This window comes from Sceloporus occidentalis, unplaced genomic scaffold (genome assembly GCF_023333645.1).
Source record: "Sceloporus occidentalis isolate IW3139 unplaced genomic scaffold, rSceOcc1.0.p SCAF_20, whole genome shotgun sequence".
NCBI lineage: Eukaryota > Metazoa > Chordata > Lepidosauria > Squamata > Phrynosomatidae > Sceloporus > Sceloporus occidentalis.
The window spans coordinates 1394608-1415419 of NW_028317000.1; the positions used below are offsets into that span (position 1 = coordinate 1394608).

A 20812-nucleotide genomic window follows, 5' to 3' on the forward strand; every position below is an offset into this window, starting at 1 on the left:
AAGAACTGGCAAATGTAATATTGGAGCCATTGGCAATAATAATCTTTGAGAACTGCTGGAAAACAGGAGAAGTCCCGGCAGATTGGAGGAGGGCAAACGTTGTCCCCATCTTCAAAAAGGGTAGAAAAAGAGGATGCCAACAATTATCACCCACTTAGCCTGGCATCAATACCAGGAAAGCTTCCAGAGCAGATCATGAAACAGAGAGTCTGCAAACGTTTAGAAAAGAATGCCGTAATCACAAAAAGTCAACATGGGTTTCTCAACAACAAGTCAAGCTTGATAGACGAAGGAATGCTGTGGATATATTGATTTGATTTGATTTTTATCCCACCTTTCTCCCAAAGTGGGGCCCAAGGTGGCTAACAACATATATAAAACGCATTAAAACAACAATTAAAATTGTACAAAAGTAAGTCCCAATGAGTTCAGTGGAATTCGCACCTAGGTATATATGTTTACAGGATTGTAGCCTGAGACATTTGGAAAGGTTATTGGAATATTTCTTTATGGCATGTATGCATTTTCCAAATATATTTTGCTCAACCAATTATATTCTGTTTATTTCCTGGAGTTATTTAGAGTTAAAGGTGTTGCACATTATTTTTTCCTACCGCTTTAGCCCAATTTTATTCTGAGAACAAGCCTGTGAAGTAGGTTAGGCTGACAAGCTGTGATTGATGGGCTCAAGGTGACAACGTAAGCACTGTATTATGGGGAAGCTGTAATTTGACCTGATCTGTAATAGAGTTCTTACAGTGGATGTAAGAGAAATCTGTAATTTTGAGCAGGTCTAATAAAGTAATTTTGATTTTAGAATGTATTATATCATAGAATCGTAGAGTTGGAAGAGACCACAAGGGCCATCCAGTCCAACCTCCTGCCAATATTATGTTTATTGTAATCAGGCTATATGCACACATGTGGGTATACACAGTATATTGATTGGCTTGCCCCCCCCCCCTTTTTTTTTTTAATTCAATACACAAATTCCAGGATTTGTCTACGTAAAATAATAGTTTTTCTTTTTTCTGTTCTTCCTCCTTAATAAAATGTAGCCCCTTGTTGCCTGGCCATACCTATTTCATAGAACTCTGACGACGCATCTGAAAAATGTTAACAGGGTATGGATCTACACAAATTGTCTTCAAGATGGTTGTGAATGCTGTAATGGTAGGAATAAGCACTACAAATTAATACTGTTTAATAACAGTTAGATATTGCCAGCCAGTCTGCCTTTAAGTGTTAGTAAGCGAGCCAGCATGGCAATGTGGGTTGAGTGTTGGACTACCCCTCTGGAGACCAGGGTTTGATTCCTGCTTGGCCATGAAACCCACTGGGTGACCTTGGGTAAGTCAACACTTTCTCAGCCTTAGAGGACGGCAATGACAAACCTCTGAACAAATCTTGCCAAGAAGACCCCATGATAGGTTCACCCTAAGGTTGCCATAAGCTGGAAATGACTTGAAGGCACACAACAACAAGAAAAACGTTAGTATTAATGCTATTGCTCTTCATAGGCTTTTAACTTCACAGGCACATTTTCCCATGCTTTTCCTAAAGATGAAGTATGTCCTGGCTGACTCATATTGTGAAACCCATCTGTTCGCTTGCTGAGTCATTCATTTTGGTATCCTTATTTCACCTATTGTAGCCTTCAGGGATGTAAGAAACGATGAGAAAGTACTGTCCCAACTTTTCAGCTGTGTGTTTCTGTATGTGCCTTGAAGTCACCTGTCAACGTACGACAACCCCATTAATTTCATTAGGTTTTCTTAGACAATTCTCAGAGGTAGTTTTGCCAGTTCCTTCATACAGCCTACAACAATGTCCGTCTTCCATCCAAGTACAACTAAGCAGCTGGCCATGCTTAGCTTCCAGGATCTGACAGCATTTGGTGCCTTCAGGATATTTTAGCCAGAATGATGGTGTTAAAATGTCCAGGACTGGACTCTAGTCAAGATGGCCAACTGTTAGTAGCATGATTTACATGCTGCTTCTAGTTTTGCAGGATTTATTTTTATCTTTGAATGTATAAATATACAAAGGAATGTATAAAGATACAAATTCCCACTGCAAAACAGTAAAATCACAAAGATTCATTAAGATCAGCAAGGCAGAAGCTTCTCCAGACAAAGATTTGCAATATTATTGGACTCTGGATGGCTCACTCTGAATAGGGACAGAGTACAAACAATTTGGATCATAAATATTCAAAGTGCAGTCTTCATTGACAAACTATTGAAAAGTGAAACTAAAGGGTTGTCCACATGAGCTATAAGATGCAGGTTCACCCCATTTTGAAACCTACCTCTTTAAACAACGCATGTGGCCAACGCGGAGACATCCAAGATGAAGCCACACTCTGGGCTGAACATCGGAGCAAAATAACCCCTGGTTTGCTCTGGTTCAAGCTGGAAGGTGCAAACTATCACACAGGCGTGTGGACTGCACACTGTACAGAGATGGGTGAAAGGACCGGCAAAATGCCAGTGCCATTGCTAACCATAAGTTTTTTTGTCACCTGCCTGCAAATTGATTGCACATGTGCATGAGTGGTCAGCTGCACCATCAGTCATTGCACACACTGTGAAGCAAAATTATGACCAACACGGGGTGTCGCCAACAATACAGTGGATTTAACAATATTAACAAACTGGCCAGTCTAACAGGAGGACATGGGGGAAGGGTGAAAAGGGGACATGTATGTTGTGGTTGACTGCATAGTCCCCATTATTATTATTATTATTATTATTATTATTATTAAACTTTATTTCTAAAGCGCTGTAATTATACACAGCGCTGTACAAAGTCGTTAAAATTAAAAAGTATATAAAAGCCTGCCCAAGGCGTACATTCTAAGATAACAATAAAAGAGGAATAGATAAAATTACCATATAGAAAAGAAAAAACAAATTAAAAACATCAAATATAAAACAAATCACATCACATCAAATATTGTCAGACAGCCAGATGACAATCACAAATTCCCTGAGAACGCTTCCCTAAACAATATGGTTTTCAGCTCAGCCTTAAAGCTGGTTAGGGAAGTGATGAGCCGTGCATGCAGAGGAAGAAGGTTCCAGGAATGAGGGGCAGCAAGAGAGAAGGGACGGACCCGGGACGGGGCAGAGAAGATCCTGGGTTGAGAGAGGAGACTTTGGCTACCAGAGCGGAGAGTGTGAGTAGGGATGTAGGGAGAGAGAAGATCGGTTAAATAAAGAGGGGCCAGCCCATGCAGGGCTTTAAAGATGAGTAGCAAAAGTTTGTATCTGATGCGGAAAGGAAAAGGGAGCCAGTGAAGGGAGGACAACAGAGGGGAGACATGATCATAACGGCGAGCGAGTGAAATAATGCGTGCAGCTGAATGCTGAACAGAAATTAATGGGTGGAGATGACAGAGGGGAAGCCCTGCCAAGAGGAGGTTACAGTAGTCTAGTCGTGAGACCACTAGGGCATGGACCAGTGTCTTTGCGGTAGAAGCTGAGAGATATGGACGGATTTTGGCGATATTATAGAGAAAAAATCTGCAAACTTTGGCTGTAGTCTGGATCTGAGGGATAAATGACAAAGAGGAGTCAAAGATGAAACCGAGACTGCGGGCTTCCTGGACCAGCTGGATAGAGATGTTATTGACAGAAATAGAAAAGGAGTAGTGAAGGGTGGGTTTAGGAGGGAAAACAAGAAGCTCTGTCTGGGACATATTGAGCTTCAGACGCCGATGGTGCATCCAGTGGGAGACAGCTGTTAAACAGGATGACACTTGCTGCTCTAGCTCTGGCGAAAGATTAGGGGTGGAAAGGTACAGTTGGGTATCATCGGCGTAAAGATGGTAGGAGAAAGCAAAAGAACTGATAAGTTTGCCAAGGGAGAGTGTGTATAAAGAGAACAGAAGGGGACCCAAAACAGAGCCCTGAGGAACTCCAGCAGATAAGGGGACAGAGGACGAGGTCTGACCACCCGAGACCACCGAAAAAGATCGATCTGACAAGTAAGATGTGAACCAATCGAGAACAAGGCCCGAAAAACCAATGTCAGAGAGTACATCTGTTAGGAGACAGTGGTCCACGATGTCGAAGGCCGCAGACAGATCGGGTAGGACAAGGATCGAATAAAGGCCATTCACCTTGGCCCGCAAAAGATTATTCGAGATCTTAGTGAGGGCCGTCTCTGTGGAGTGTCGTGGGCGAAAACCAGACTGGAAGGGATCCAGAATGGAGTTGGTTTCAAGAAACTCAAGACAGCGTGAATAGACAACTCGTTCCAACACCTTAGAGAGAAAAGGAAGAAGAGAGATTGGACGATAGCTAGCCAAGGAAGAGGGGTCAAGAGAGGGTTTTTTCAGGATAGGGGAAACTAAGGCATGTTTGAAGACTGAGGGGAAGGAACCCGAAGAAAGAGAGAGATTAAAGATATAGAGGAGGCAGGGTAACAAAGAGTGGGCTATAGAGATTAGGAGACGAGAAAGAAGTGGGTCAAGAGAGCAGGTGGTGGGTTTTGATGAGTTCAGCAGCGAAGAGAGTTCTTCCAAAGAAACAGGAGGTAACACAGAGAGTTTATTAGTAGGAGGGGCGAGGAGATTAATGGTGGGAGCCAAATCATGAGGAGTTAACTCAGAACGAATGGTAGTGATCTTAATAATTTGTTTTATTTATATACCGCTATTCCAAAGATCATAGCGGTGAACAGCAAGTAAGCTAATTAGCAAGTAAGCTAATTTGCCCCCAACAGTCTGGGTACTCATTTTAGCGACCTCGGAAGGATGCAAGCCTGAGTCGAGCTTGGGCCCTTTTGCTGGTCTTGAACTCGCAACCTTGTGGTTTTGAGTGAATGGCTGCAGTACAGGAATTTAACCACTGCGCCACCAAGTAATTGGCGAAGTCGGAGGGAGAAAATAATGGAGAGACGGAGGGAGGAGAGGGTTTTAACAGTGTGTTGAAACAGGAGAACAAGCGCTGCGGGCGCCTCTCGTTGGCGCAGATCAATGATTTGATGACTACAGCGATGTTTTCAGACACTAGTGGGTGATCTCCTTGCTCTCCCTTTATCTGGGAAAATAAGTCACTAATCAGAACTCGTCTCCAGACCAGTGAAGTGCTGCTGTTGCCCTCTCTCTTATGGAGACCCATGAAAGAGTTATCAGCCATTTTCATACCTGGAAGTCCACCTGTGTATATCTTTCCCTCCTTTATTTTCTAAATTCATCCTTCTTCTCCCCCTTTGTTATATACAAAGATAAAGAAAACTCCAGTTTCTTTATCTTTGTATATTATTTTGATTGTAAATTAAATTATTTGTGTTGAAATTTAATAAAAAATAATATTTAAAAATGCCCAGGACTTCCCCCCTAGCTCTGCCCAGGGATGCCTACGATCAGATGTCTGACTCTCTGCTTGCAAGGCTTGTCTGCTACCACTGAGCTGTGGTACTTCCAGAACATTTCATCTTGCAAAATACCATCAGCATGTCTCCTGCTAGAATTCCACTGGCTAAATGGAACACACTTTCTCTGTAGGCTCCTTTTAGGTTTGATGTGTTGATCAGACAACATTCCTTACATGAGCTGGGGATGGTTAGCCTGGAGAAGAGAAGGTTAAGGGGTGATATGATAGCCCTGTTTAAATACTTGAAGGGATGTCATACTGAAGAGGGAGCAAGCTTGTTTTTTTGCTGCTCCAGAGACTAGGACACAATTGAGCAATGGATGCAAGCTCCAGGAAAAGAGATTCTAGCTCAACATTAGGAGGATCTTCCTGATAGTAAGGGCTGTTCAACAGAGGAACACACTCCTTCCTTGGAGAGCAGTGGAGTCTCCTTCCTTGGAGGTCTTTAAACAGAGGCTGGATGGACATCTATCGGGAATGCTTTGATTTAGATTTCCTGCATGGCAGACTGGGGTTGGACAGGATGGCCCTTGTGGTCTCTTTCAACTCTACGATTCTATGATTCTATGAACCACTTTTCAGTTTTGAACTTCAAGGAGCTAAACATTCATCCAGAAAAGTATGCTTAGTAGATACATTGTTCTAGTTGGTCTACTTTGATTCCAACAGGAGAGTTTTCCGGTTGAGTCACTTGGCTTGCTCTGTGGAGGAAGGGTTAGAGGAGACAGGGAATATATCTTGTCACAATAAAAAAATAAATAAAATTTAATGTGTAGTTGTAGTGAATAAAATGTGATACCTGTAATACTTAGAGTTGACAACTGCTCATAGACCAGGAGAGCCATTAGTAACTTTTGGAATGGAGGGGGGGGGGATTTGCAGTCTATTAGTTCTGTTGGATAGTGGCTCAGAGACCTATTATCTTTAATATTTTATAGAGTTACATCTTTGCCATCCTTCCTGTGAGTCGTCCTCATTAGGAACCGAGAAGCCTTTTGGGCTGTTTAACTCCTTTAGTGTATTTAAAGGTAGACAGTAAATCTTGCTGGGGAAGTATTTGCTGTGCCTGGCAGGAAATACTTCTGGTTTTGGCCACCATGGGCTCATAGGTGGCATAAACATTCAGATTAGTCATACAGGCCCAGGGCTTTCAAGTCTGAACAGCTATTTAACTGTGCTCTGACTAATGGACTATTGAAATTAAGCCTTTAACCCTGAACTGAGGCTAATTAGTGGAGCTGTTTAATTGCTCCTTGGACTGCTTGGCAGTAACCAAATTGCAGGTGAGATCAGCCTCACATTGAAGAGATAGAAATTTTAGCACAGAGAAAGGGTAGTTGCTGGCTGAAGAGGTTCTAACATCTGGATTAAACCACAAGAGTGAGATGGGAGCAAAGGAGATTGTAGGATGATCATATGCTAACAGTGAATTTTGTTCTCCACTTCAAAGAGAGCCAGTGTGGTAGAGTGATTTGACTGTTGGACTAGGATCTGGTTGTCGAGGTTTGAATCCTCATTCTTACATGGAAACTCTCTGGATGAATGTGAGGTTGAAGGCTTTCATGGCCGGCATCCATAGTTTTTTGTGGGTTTTTCGGGCGATGGGGCCATGTTCTAGTAGAGTTTCTTCCTGACATTTCGCCAGCATCTGTGGCTGGCATCTTCAGAGAAACGTCAGGAAGAAACTCTGCTAGAACATGGCCACATAGCCCCAAAAACCCACAAAAAACTCTGGATGAACTTGCTTAAGTCACACTCTTACAGACTGGAGAGGAAGGACATGGCAAACCTTTGAATAAATCAGGCCAAAAAACCTCCAGAATAGGAATTGACTAATAGGAATAAAATAGGAATTGACATAACAATGACCATGTATCCAAAACAGGTGTTCTGTTCACTGAAGGGACATGAGCTAACTTGGCAGTTTGTTAAAAGAACAAAAAGGAGAATTTTGTGTGTTCAGTGGATGTGGCATGCCCACTGACTTTTGATGAGCATGAAATGGATGATCCTGGGAAAGGTAGAGCTGGCTGGCGGAAACATGTAACAGAGGAAGTCATGCAGCAACATGAACTTTGGGGGTTGTTTGTTAGGTAGAATTGGTTGCCATGTTTGTTTGCCTATTCACTTGTATGCCTAGAGTGTACAGAGGCACATATTATCACCTAGCACATTAAGGTGATAATTTGACCTAGCACATTAAGGTGATAATTATAATACTCAGCCTGGCATCCTTCTGAGGTTACTAATATGAGTACCCAGCTTATTGGGGGCAAATAGCTTATACTTTGTAAACTGCTTAGTACATTGGGTAAGTGGTCTAGAAATGTACTTGCTATTGCTATACTCAGATAAGGAAAAGAGCAGAGAGGCAACAAGCCAGATTTGCATACTTAGTATGTGTATATGTGTTTCTGTGTGTCAAGTTATGTAAATAACAGTTGTGGTTGTGTGCATTCAAGTCTTTTCTGACTTATGGTGATGTTAAGATGACCTTATATCAAGGGATTTTCTTGGCAATATTTGTTCAGAGGAGTTTTGCCATTGCCTTCTCCTGAGGCTGAGAGAGTGTGACATGGGGCCAAATTTTTAAAAGTTGATTCTGTAGAGAAAGTAGGAGGCAGTGGGTGGGAGGACCAAACACGATGAAACTGGACAACATTAAAAGGACATATGAAGGTAGGGAAGGGGAAACTGATATGAAATAAGGGAATGGAATGATGATGGGTGTCATATAGACGCAGGAAATCTAGCATGACTGGAGAAGAAGGCCAAAATGAAAGCAAAAGTGAGACAACACAGATGACTTTTAGAAAGATTAGGGAAGTTAACAAAGAGAGAGCAAGGAGAAAAATTAGACTGAAGTGCAGTTATTGTGCATCCCAATGTAGAAGGGTGGGAGGAAACTCTTTCTCAGGGACATGCATGGTTCATAGGGTTCATATTGTAGACTGGAGTGATAGGATCGTCTGAGTTGTCCTTTTATGAATGCCTAATTACTGAAATTTTCCTGGCTGTTAGGCACCAGAGTCCAATTTATTACATGTACATATCCAAAAAAGGGCTTGTAATGGGGAATGGTGGTCCAGATGCCCCTTTGGAGGTTCCCTTAAATCCTCGATGGCATGGAACTTAAAAGGGAAAAAAGCTTGATTCTATTTAAATCCTTGAAGATGGTACAAGGCACAACAAGGATGTAGGCATGTCAAAATACAGAAGAGCAAAGACTTCATCTCTTAAGCCTGACACTTGTTTTACTTGGGCTTCTGGACAGTGCTCACACCAAACTTAAGTCTCAGAGAACACATCCCTCTGGCTTCCAACAAATTGATGATTTTTTTCAAGTTATGCAGTTTTAATGATCTAGAGCCTTTTCCCACAGGAAGAAGGAAACTCTGTCTCAGAATCCAAGGATTCTGCCATGTGGGTTTATATGTTTGTAGTATGATTTAAATTGCCTGTAGGATGTATATATATAGGTGGGGTTTATATGCTGTTATATGTAGTAAAGGCTAGTGGGTGTTGTAGGGGTTAAATTTCTTAGTATAGCCTAGAAGGATGAGACCAGTCTAAAGAATGCATAGGAGGGTTTTCCCTCTCCAGGCACCACTTTTCAACAGGTTGGTCATTAGAAACATAATAGTTGGGGATGGGAAGAAAGGGGGGCTAGTGGGGAACAGCTTGTGGTTATTTTGGGAATGAGGTATGAAAGCACACCAACCTGATAGGAGGAGTTATTAATTTTCATAGAATCATAGAATTGGAAGAGACCACAAGGGCCTTCCAGTCCAACCCCATTCTGCCATGCAGGAAGTCTCAATCAAAGCATCCCCGACAGATGACCATCCAGCCTCTGTTTAAATTCTTCCAAGGAGGGAGACTCCACCACTCTCCGAGGAAGAAGTGTGTTCCACTGTCGAACAGCCCTTACTCTCAGGAGCATAATAAATGCCTTTATTATGCTTCGATGTGCCGGATATCTCCAATTCTAACCAAAACTTGGGGGGGGGCACAGACAAGAAGAAAGGGATGGCGAGAAGCCGCCCCTTTTTGCCCTCGACGGAGGCCGCGGCAAGCAAATGGCATAGCCTCCGGGAGCCCTAAAAAGGACTCCCAGGAGCCAGGAGTGGGTTCTTCTTATGGTGCGTGTGCGGCACCATTGGCGCCCTCATGTGTACTGATGACGTGTGCCATGCACTGCATGTACGGCATCATGGGGGCAAGCAATTAGGGTGCGGTAGGGTTCAGGAGCATGCAGATGCTCTGGTCTCCCGAGCCCTAAAATCGGCCCCACGCCGACACTTTGCAACAGTCTGTACCGGGCTATAGTTTTAACAACTTCTGTCTCTAATGACTGCTGCAATGAAAGTCTGTTCTTATTCAACTGACTGTCTGAGTCTTGCAGTGAGAGTTTCTTTAGACCTGAAACTTTGGCTTGAGCAAAGAGGAATAGGAATTTCCATGGTAGATCACAAGGCTGGCCCTAGATGCTTTTGCTGCATTTGGCAAAGAGGATGGCACCACCACCTTAGAACCTAGGTGAGCTGCCAGTCATCTTACATTAATAGTGATTTGAGTGTCCATCCCTCAATATTTCATGTACGTGTTCGTTAACACTGGCATTATTGGGACAATTAAGCCACCATGTGGGATAGAGCCTCTCTTCACAGAATTACCGAGCCTTTATTCTGGCTTCTCTTATTTGGCAACATTTTTAATTTGAACATCTAAGTCTTATGTATGGATGAAAATTTTGGTTTTTTTGAAACACATTTCTCTTATATGCATTATGTTTTTGTTTCTATGCAGGTTGAAGTAAGCCCTGTACAAACACATTTAAAAAGAACATTTGAAAAGAACACCATTACAGCCACAGAAAATCAGCTTTGTTGTAAGTATTCCCAAAGTGGAGCAGATGTCTGTGTGTGTCTGAGCGTGTGTCCTGATTCACCAAACAGCTACAGTGGCTGGCTGGAAGATAACTGATAATGCAGGCACAGGCAGTTAGTTACAAGCAGCTAGAAAGTGTCCTTGCCTGTGGGAGTCCATTAAGAGAAAAGAGTTGATCAAGCACCCCAAGTCAAGGGAAACAGGAGGAATCAGGGTTAACATCGCCCAAGGGTTGAAAAAGCCAGGAAGTCTGAAGTAGGAAATGCAGGAGTCTGAAAACAAGTATCAGGGACAGGAATGCTGGCCAGGAAACGGACAAGTTGCTTCTAGTGACTGCCTTAGGCAAACTCAGTTCTTTAATAGCCTGACCCCATCTGGTTCTAATCAGAGCTAGCTTGCTGCTTGGCCCGGAGCCTTGGTGAGTGTCTTAAGGCGGCCTGCAGCCGTCCCTTTTTGTGCCAGATCGGGGCTGTGGCACTTGCACACCACAGCCCTGATCTGTCCTTTCCAAGGTGCAAAAAGGAGCCGCGAAAAGCTGCAGCTTGGCGGCACTCTTTCAGCGCTGCATCATATGTACACAGTGCTGGAGGAGCATCATGATGCTGTGTGCCATATGGAGCGGTGCACGGTGTCATGGGGCCCTAGGGGTGGAGTCAGGGCATGCGTCATCTGGATGCGACGCCCCAACTCAGCCCCCGGTCTGGCCTAAATGGCCAGTCTGAAGAGGGCCTTAGTTCTCTTTTGTTGGATTCTTTTGTCCTTCCTCCTTGATTGAGGACATAAGACTCCAGCTATGTCCTCTTCCTCATAAGCAAGTGAGTCTTGCCCTTTTCCTGCTTAGGCTGCACTTCCACAGGATGAGCTAGCAGGGAGAGCTGGCTGGGGTTACTCTGCAACAGGGAAAGCTGTAGGCAGTTCCCTGGGTCCCTTTCTCAGCCTCCTCATCGGACTCTTTCTGCAGGTCCCAGTCCTACAGCTACTGGCCCATGACGGTGTGTTGTGGCTTTTATGTTGTAGCTGGAGATCAGGATGCTAAACTTTGCTTTTTAAGTGTGCTTCAATGAAATATTTGTAGTCTGCTTGGTGAGTTTTACCAAGAATGCTATGTCCTCTGTTAAGTACTGGGCCAAAATTTTGAAGGGTATTTCTGAGATTTTTTGTTACTCAAGATAGAACTGATAGAACAGAACAGAATATCAAATGCAGAATTAAAAACAAAAATAAATATAAAATATTTGTAATACAGAAATAAAAAATAAAATAAACCCACAATGCCTTTAATATTAAATCAGCACCCTAGTTACACAAAAACTGGTCACCTTGGCTGTAATCTCAGGAAACTGGTCAGCCAAATGTAATCACTGTAAAACACTTCCGTTCTCCCAGATATACTTTATAAATTTGTGTTAATAAACTGGTTTTGAAAGTTACATTAGAAAAAAACAATAGAGTAGAACAGGCCCCACAGTTTCTACTTTTTCTTCCTCACAAGGACATAAGCAGTCACACAATATGGCATGTTGTATAATACTGCAGATAGAAGCCCACTGAATTTAGCCAGGGAAATGCTTTCTTGTATTTTGGTATAATTAAATTGATCAAATAATCAGCTGATGAAAAGTCCACTCTCCTCTCTAAAAGCTGAATAAATGGAAGTTCTATTTATATGAATCTGTAATTCGGTATCCCAGATACAATGACATATATTTTCTATAGGTTTGGATAACCTTTAGCAAGAATGGCATTTTGTATGAATTCTGGGTTGAACACTTTCTCATCTACTGTCTTTTCCCGCCTTGACTGAAATGTATCACTTTGAGGTCGGGGCACAGACTTTTGCACATAAATAACATTTAAAACCAAAAAATGTAACTTACATATTCAGATCTGAGATGCTATAGAAATTTCACCAGTCTGTAGGTATAAAGGTTCATTAGGCCTGCAGCTTGGAAGACTGAGAATATATCTCAAATTTTTTTATTTGAATGTATTCTAGAGCCACAAAATTGCTAAGCACACGCAGTTGTGCTCAGTATAACATTTGTGTTAAAATCTTTGCATCGTTGATTCTCCCTTAGCATTTTAAAAAAGAGATAAATGAATTATAACTCTGTTGTGCATTTGCCATGGTGTATGGCAATTGGGCTCTTCAGGAACCTGAAGACTGCAAAATTATTATCAAATATTTATAAAATTTTAGGGCCTAAATATCCTCTAGACAGGAGAACCCGTCTGATCTTGCAAGGTAACAGGGTCAGCCCTGGTTAGTACAGTGCGTCCACATCGTACGCGGCTTTCAGCATATGCTGAAAGCAAGGGGTGGCACGTCCCATTGTGACTAATGGGGCACGTGCCTGTGGTGTGTGCACGCCGCTGTGCCGCTACGTGCATGAGCCCCATTCAGTTAAATGGGGCTTGAGCATGTGCGGTATTTGCTTTACGCGGGGGAGTCTGGAACGGATCCCCCGTGTAAAGGAAGGGTGGACTGTATTTAGATGAGAGACCACCTATGAATACAAGGTGCTGTAGGCTATATTTCAGAAGGAGAAACTGGCAAAACCACCTTGTGAGTATTCCTTGCCTAAGAAATCCATATGAAATTCATTGGGTTGCCATAAAGTCAGTAGATAAGTGATGGTGAACCTATGGCACGTGTGGCACGTGTGGGCACACATGCTGTCACCCTAGCACAGAGTTTGCCAGAGTTTCTTACTAGAAAGCCAGAGGGACGTGGCACTTTGCAATAAATAAGTGGGATCTGGGTTGCAGTTTGGGCACTCAGTCTGTAAAAGGTTCTGCATCACTGCAGTAGATGATTTGAAGGCAAATACAAACGCATTTATAAAATTTCACCTGTTCAGTTGGATGACCATAGATTTGCCAGTGATGTTTACATCATTTCCAAGTAAAAACTAAAACTTAGATTTATGATAATTATTTAGCAACTGTTCAGTGTTACAATAGACATCTCAAACCTACAAATGAGAATGACAGAAGTACAATGTCATCTTCATAGAGTAGAGTGGATATAGCTTGACCTGCCAATTTAGGCAAATGAGAGTGGCTTAACCAAAGAATTGAAATGTTAAACAAAGTGAAGATAATAGCACAGCCTTATTTTACTTCAATGTGTGCTGGTATTAATCCAGTAAAATGACACTTATGATTACAGATGAAAGTGTAAAATGTAAAATGAGGTGATTACAAATGAAGATGAATTCACAGACCTATTAACTGCAAATAAGAATTAGCAGACACATATCAATGTTGTTTGCCTCAGGCTAATGCCATAATCTTTCTCTTTGGATCATGCCAAATAGAGATTTAAAGTCTACTAAAACTGTGTTTATCTCCCCCCTCAGCAGGGAAGAATATTTTTCTACCAAATGTTATTATGGCCTGTTACAGACTGCCAAAATAAAGCGTCTTCGGGTCTCTTTGGAGGTATGCTATTTAAATGATGCATGGGTCCTAAGAGTCTGGAGGTCGTGCCAAAGCCACACTCCATTCCTAAGCACTGGAGTGCAGCTTTGGTGCAGCTTCCGGATTCTTAGGATGCATGCATCATTTAAACAGCATACCTCCAAAGAGACCCGAAGCAGCTTTATTTTGGCCTGTCTGTAACAGGCCAATGAGAATCCCTGGTCAACTGGGGTGTATCCAGACATAAAACCATTTTCTCCCCAAAGACAATGACTAGTGTACAACTTACTGCTGATATGTCAAAGGCTAATTGGTTTTTAATTGGCAGGAGCTGATCTTTTCCCTTTTTTGTAGATTGGGATGATTATTGCAAGTTCCCAATCAATGAGAACAATTATGATAAAGGAAGGGAAACTATAAATGCATAGGAAAAATGCAACACTGAGAGATAAGGAAAGTCAGTAGTGATTTCATAGAATCATAGAATCATTGAGTTAGAAGAGACCGCTAGGCCCATCCAGTCCAACCCCATTCTGCCATGCAGGAACTCTCAATCAAAGCATATGTGACAGATGGCCATCCAGCCTCTGTTTAAAGAGCTCCAAGGAAGGAGACTCCACTGGACTCCAAGGAAGGAGTTTGTTCCACTGTTAAACATCATAATACTACCATCAGGGTTCGACTTGGGGCAAATGGGGTTCTATCCGATAGCATCCCCACAGATAGAGGTGTACGCCAGGGCTGTCTTTTGGCACCTTTTTTATTTAATTTTTATATTAATGATGTCATCCAGGCCTTAAAAGGATCAAAATTTTCCCCAGCTACTATTCAGGATGTTAAACTTTCAGTGTTGTTATATGCTGACGATATTGTTTTGATTTCGGTCACCTTAATCGGAATGCGCAGACTCTTAAAGAAGGTAAATGAATACTGTACAAAGGAAATGTTAATAGTCAATCACTCTAAAACCAAAGTTGTGGTTTTTGGTAAAAAAAAACAACAAACTTCATAGGTGGAGCCTTGAGGCAAAATCTATTGATCAGCAATCCTATTACAATTACTTGGATTTAAGATTTCAATCTAATTTGTCATGGAAAACTCATTTTGTTGCTACTAAGCTAAAATCATACCTGTCTATAAATTCTCTGTTGAAATTTCATTGACTTCAAAGAGGTCACTTAGTAGCACCTACTATCGAGGTTTATCAAAGAAAAATTGTTCCTCGGTTATTATACGGAGCAGAAATCTGGGGATACAACAGTGTCTCAAATTTAGAAACTGTTCAGAACTTATTTCTAAGATCCCTGTTGGCTGTCCCTAAGTGTATCCCTGTTCCTTTTCTGAGAGCAGAAACAGGCCAAACTACTCTTCTAGCTGCTACGCATACTGCTCTTGCCTTCTACTGGTTAAAGTTGTTATCCATGAGTGATTCTAGGCTCCCCCAAAAATGTTTTTCAGAACAAATATCTCTTAATTCTCCAAATTCCTGGGTATCTATAGTTAGAACAATATTACAGAGCTATGAGATTGGACTCACTTCCAAATTATGCCACCCGTAGAGTCAAGCAACTGATCAAAGAGAAGATTTATCTTGCTTCCAAATGGGCCGATCTTCTTTCACTTTCGAATTCTTCTTTTTCTCTTTGGTACCCATTGTACAAGACTTCATTTGGGTTAGAGTATTACTTTATTAATCTTACTTTGGCCCCTGCTAGAAAAGCATTTACTGCTCTAAGGTTCCAATGTATGCCTTCTGCCTATTTGACGGGCAGATATAACAACACACCTGTCCATCTAAGACTATGTATCTGTAAAACTGGGGAAGTGGAGAATATAGAACATTACCTTCTACATTGTATATATCTCCTAGACAAAGGTTTCTTGATTGTATTTTAAAATCCCTTTCTGGTAGATCTTGCTTTCAGCCTACTTGTGTCCTTTTGGCTGGCAACAATGCATTTGTTACTTCTATGGTAGCAAAATTTGGTTTAGCTGCTAGCAAGATTAGAATTAGCTATCTTGATCAGAATGACGGCTAGATCTATTCTAGTTTTATGGTTCTATTATTTTATTATTTACGATGTATTATTGTTTTTTTGTTGCTGGATCTCTTTTATTAACTTTACCATGTTGTTTTTGGTGATTTTTATGCTTTGGTGTTTTTTGTTTTATTTTGTTTGTTTAACACTGTTTTTGTATTTACTGTTTGGATATATTTTATATTGTGACGGCTTTTAGCTTTTAACAATAAAGAAATTTCTACTTAAAAAAATATTAATATGGTAATGCTCCTCTATGAGATCATTATAGAGAAGCCTACTGGAGAGATGCAAAGATAATGCAATGTACGTCTTATGAAAGTGTGACATTTTATTTGACATATATTGTAATGCCAATGTGATGTCTGTTTTATTCTGGGGAGTGTATATGTTTGTATATCTATGACTGCCTAAAAGATAAGTTGTTGTTGTTGTATGCTTTAAAGTCATTTCTGACTTATGACAACCCTAAGTTGAACCTATCACAGGTTTTCTTGGTAGATTTTGTTCAGATTTTGTCTTTGCCTTCCTCTAATGCTGAAAGAGTGTGACCAGTGGGTTTCCATGGTTGAACAGGGACTCTAACCCCAGTCTCCAGAGTCATAAGCCAATGCTCAAACCACCCCTCCTTTCACAGCCCTTTTCTCCCACAGTTATGCTTTCAATATGGCTACATCATAGTTAAGCAGGCCTAACTTTAACATGGATAACATTCATGGGTAGCTGTGTTGGCCATTTAACACATACAAACAATTGTAATTTTTCTTCTTAAATTTGGACTGAATTTGCGTGTTTTACCTCTAAATCACCAAACCATTCCTGATGTAAAAACATGGATACTTGTTGAAAAATCCATTGTTCTCTGCCTACAAAGAGGCCTGTGACCTCACTGGAATTGAGACATATTGGATTGCAAAAGAGGTGTTTCTGTTGGGATGCAAATGTATTTACAATTTCCTGGACCTTGAAAAGCTCCCTATTGCTGCATGGGCAGAAGGAGGGAGGGGGGGCTGCTTGCAAAAGATATCCTCCCCATCATAACATCTTTGCTAAGGACTGAAACACCATGCAGGTATCTGACTAACATCTCCAGTTGTTTTTCCCTTCCTGTTTGGTTTGTAATATCTGATGAAGAAGCCCATGGAGCTTCAAAATCTTGCATCAAGTCATACATTTGGGTGACTGGCAAGCTAGCTCATCTGGAGGAAGGTGGCAGTTGAGTCAATCAGAGACAGAAGAGAGGACAGAGTGGCCAAACCATGCTTTAGGTTGGCCAATAAAGGTATCACTGATGGATTTTTGCTTGTAGCTTTAACATAGCAGAGGGAGAGCTATGAGGGGTGATTCTCACACTAGGGCTTCATCAGACCTGTTACTTTGCCTGTGGTTATCCAAAGCTATGCAACAAGCACTGTGGCATCTTCCACAGCTTTTGTAGCCAGAGTGCTAATGCACAGTACCTAAGAATACCTGATCACAGCTGTATACATTCATCCACACTATAGCTTGGGTGTAAGAGCCCATGCTAAAGCAAGGTTTGGCCACTCCATCCTCTCTTCTGTCTCTGATTGACTCAACCACCACCCTCTCCAGATGAGTCAGCTTGCCAGTCACCCATTTGTATGAGTCCCAGAGGCCATAAAGAAGAAGAGGCTGTTTACCTGTAATAGTGGCTCTTTAAGTGGTCATCTGTGAACTCATACTACATGTCCTATCCCTGCTTTGGGCCATTTCTTGCTCACATCAGCCCTTTCCATCCTCTTATTTGTACATTGCAATGTTTGGGAATTATAGAGGCAGGGAGCAGGAACACTGATACATACATGGCGGTGGTTGTGGTTGTGGTTGTGGTGGGAAGAATTACTACCAAAATCACTCTGCTTAGCTATTGGACTTCTCTGAGCTACTCTGGACAGACACAGATTGGGTGCATTTGTGTAAGTTCACAAACGGCCATTCAAAGAACCACACTTGCAGATAAGCAACCTGTTCTAACACTGTATTCTGCTTTCCTCGCTTGGAGTAGGTCCAGTTCTGGACAACACAGTCTATGGAGGATATTGACTAAGTGGAATATGTCTAGAGAAGGGTAACTGTTGCCTGTGTAACACCTGTCGTCAGTAGAGATTGGTTTAGGATTTCATTGGATCACAGCACACAGAACAGCATTCAGAACAGCATTCTGGATATGCAAAGACATGTTGAGCATGGTGAACTATTGGTACCTAGTCACATAGGTTCATAGTTAGCTAGTAAAATAAGCAATTATATAAACAAGCATAGCAAACTCCATTCCAGATAAGTGTTTCTGCATTCCACATTCCTTAAGGCTGGGGACTCCTAGACCTCCATTGCTACCTATTGTGCGTCATTTTCAGTTACCTCTATAAACATGGCTATAAATTCTTGTCATGGGGAAATTGAGGCATCTACCAGTCTAAGGAAATTGTTCCTTTGAGGTACACCTGGGTGAGCTCTTTTGGGAACCCAAGCCCACTGCTTCATGTGAGGGGATTTTGACTCCCTGTCATTTGAAGGATGGTGAGACCTTTTTTTTTTTTAAATACATGTTGCATCAATCATTAAACAAATCTTCTTTGAGACTTTGTCTCAAGGTGATAATTCTCAAATCTGTTCTGTTGAGATGATCCTGATCTTGCCCCAGTTCACCAACAGTGACAAAGATAGTAAAGTGTCTGCAAACCAGGCTTTATGAGTAACAGATTAGAGGTTGGACATGCTTAACCTGGTGGAGACTGAGAGATTATTTGATATCTGTTTTTAAATATATGAAAGGCTTTCACTTGGCACATGGAGCAAGATAGCTTACTCTTGTAGCAGAGAACAGAAGCAGAAACAGTGGATTCAAATTACAAGACAGAAGATTCCAACTAAACATTAGGAAAAAAATTCCTGACAGTAAAAATAGTGGAACAAGAGGAGATGGATTTTCCATTGGAGGCTTTCAAACAGAGGTTAGGAGACTACCTGTCATGGATGCCTTAACAGCAGATTCCCAGAACTGGGAGGTCTGGATTTAGATGACCTTTTGTGTCTGACTCTGTGACTTCACTTCTACAGTGTCTTGGAATGACACTAGGGAGTTTATTAGACGAGGGAAATTGGAAGTATAATCCAATGGCAATCCGAACACAATCATGGGGTTTAACATTATTGCGTGATAGCCCACCACAACCAAATTCGGGCAATAGGAAGTCAATCCGAACGCAATCATGGGATTTCACGTTATTGCATAATATACTACCACATGCAATTTCGGGCAATGGCAAGCTATTTTCGGGCAATGGGAAGTCAGTTCAAGTGCAATTCGAATTCACGTAAATTCACTGAACTAGTGAATTCACATGAATGCATTCTGGCCCCACTTTCTTTTCATTTGAAATTAAGAGAAATTCCTCCCGTGTGATAAACTCCTAGGTTTATGATATTGTGGAGGATGCCGAATTGTGGCCAGAAAAAAAAAATACAATTCTTCAGTTATTAAAAAAGAATGCTATGTGATTTTATGTTTTTAACAGACTTCTTCAACTACTGTCCGTCCTTTGAAAGGGAATTTAACTTCATTGCACATTTGTAGAGAGCCAGCGTGGTGTAGTGGTTTGAGCATTGGACTATGACTCTGGAGACCAGGGTATGAATCCCTGCTCAGCAACAGAAACCTACTTTATAGATTGTCACACAGAAATGCCCAGGGGTTAGGGACAGAAGACCCCTGCGAAAATGGAAAAACCATGAATATGTGAGGAAGGCAGGAGGTGTGTGTGTATGTGCATTCCTCTCCCCCCCCCATGTGTGAATGCCCCTCCTGTCTTCTCTCTGTGCTTTGGCTGGCTGAGAGAAGCTTCCATCAGCCACCCAAAGCATGGGGGGGGGGGGGTGGAGCATGGAGCAGCCATTGAGAAGGCCCTCTCTCATGCCCCACCAACTGTGCTTGCGGTGGTGGTGGGACTGAGAGAAAGACCTCTCCTGATGATCTCACAGCCTGGGTCAGCTTGTACAGGGAGACCTACAGTCTCCCACATATCCTGAACCTGAGCCATATAGAGCTTTATAGATTGCCACACAGAAATGGCACAGATTGTTTAATTACTTGGAAAAGGGCCTTGGGGAAGGTGTAATGGTTTGAATGTTAACTCTGGAGACCAGGGTTTGATTCTCTGCTCATTCATAGAAACCCATGGTGACGTTAGTGAGTGACACACTCTCAACCCCAGAAAGGCACAGACACACAATAGGCTGATTATGCCTAAATACCCTAAAGGCACCAGATCATGCCTGATCTTGGAAGCTAAGAAGTATCAGCTCTGGGTTAGTACTTGGATAGGAGACCACCAACAAATACCAGGTGCTGTAGCCTATAGGCTATATTTCAGAGGAAGGAACCGGCAAAATCACCCCTGAGTATTTCCTGCCTTAAAAAACCCTGTGCAATTCATGAGATCACCATAAATCGATAGGCAATGTGAAGCCGCATGTGAGCACATTTGTGCACACACAGAGACAGTTCATTAAAATTGCACAGCATGCTCCAGTTTCCTTACTATATTTGCAGGCTACTTGCAATTTGTTAAAGTAAAACAAAGTTGACCCAGACTGTTGTCTTTCCTTAGAAATGATAAACTTGGAGAAGTCACAATGGAGCCCCTTCCTAAGACAAACCACACTACATTTGTTGAAGGTTAGCAAGTCAAATAAAAGGTTGGAAAACATCTTGTTAGGATCAAAGAAATCTGCCTTATGCTAGGCCAGGCTGTCTAAGTGTGTAGTTCAGTGTTGTGTCTTTTCTGACTAGGAATGGCTGTCCAAAACTCCAAATAAGGTTCTCACCTAGCATCCAGGTCTGTAGAGTTGTAACATCAAACAATCGACTTTGACTCTGATTCTGACTTCAACTCTTCCATTTTTCTACTATCTGACTTCAACTCTACCTCCTTCATGAATGCTGAATGTATATTAATTAGTGATAATGAAAATACTCTAATAAAGTGGTACTACAAGGCATTTCATCATCACCATGGCCTGAAACAGACCAGCAGTAAAGTGCAGCTTCCAGCA

At 41.8% G+C, this 20812-nt stretch overlaps 1 protein-coding gene across 1 annotated transcript in view; it reads left to right on the top strand.

Annotated features, from left to right (window-relative positions):
• HIVEP3 (HIVEP zinc finger 3) overlaps positions 1–20812 on the top strand; it is a 151486-nt gene that overhangs the window by 62748 nt on the left and 67926 nt on the right. The window contains exon 2 of the mRNA XM_089482931.1: positions 10194–10275. The gene's annotated coding sequence lies outside the window, so the exon portion shown is untranslated. The remainder of the gene's footprint in view (positions 1–10193; positions 10276–20812) is intronic.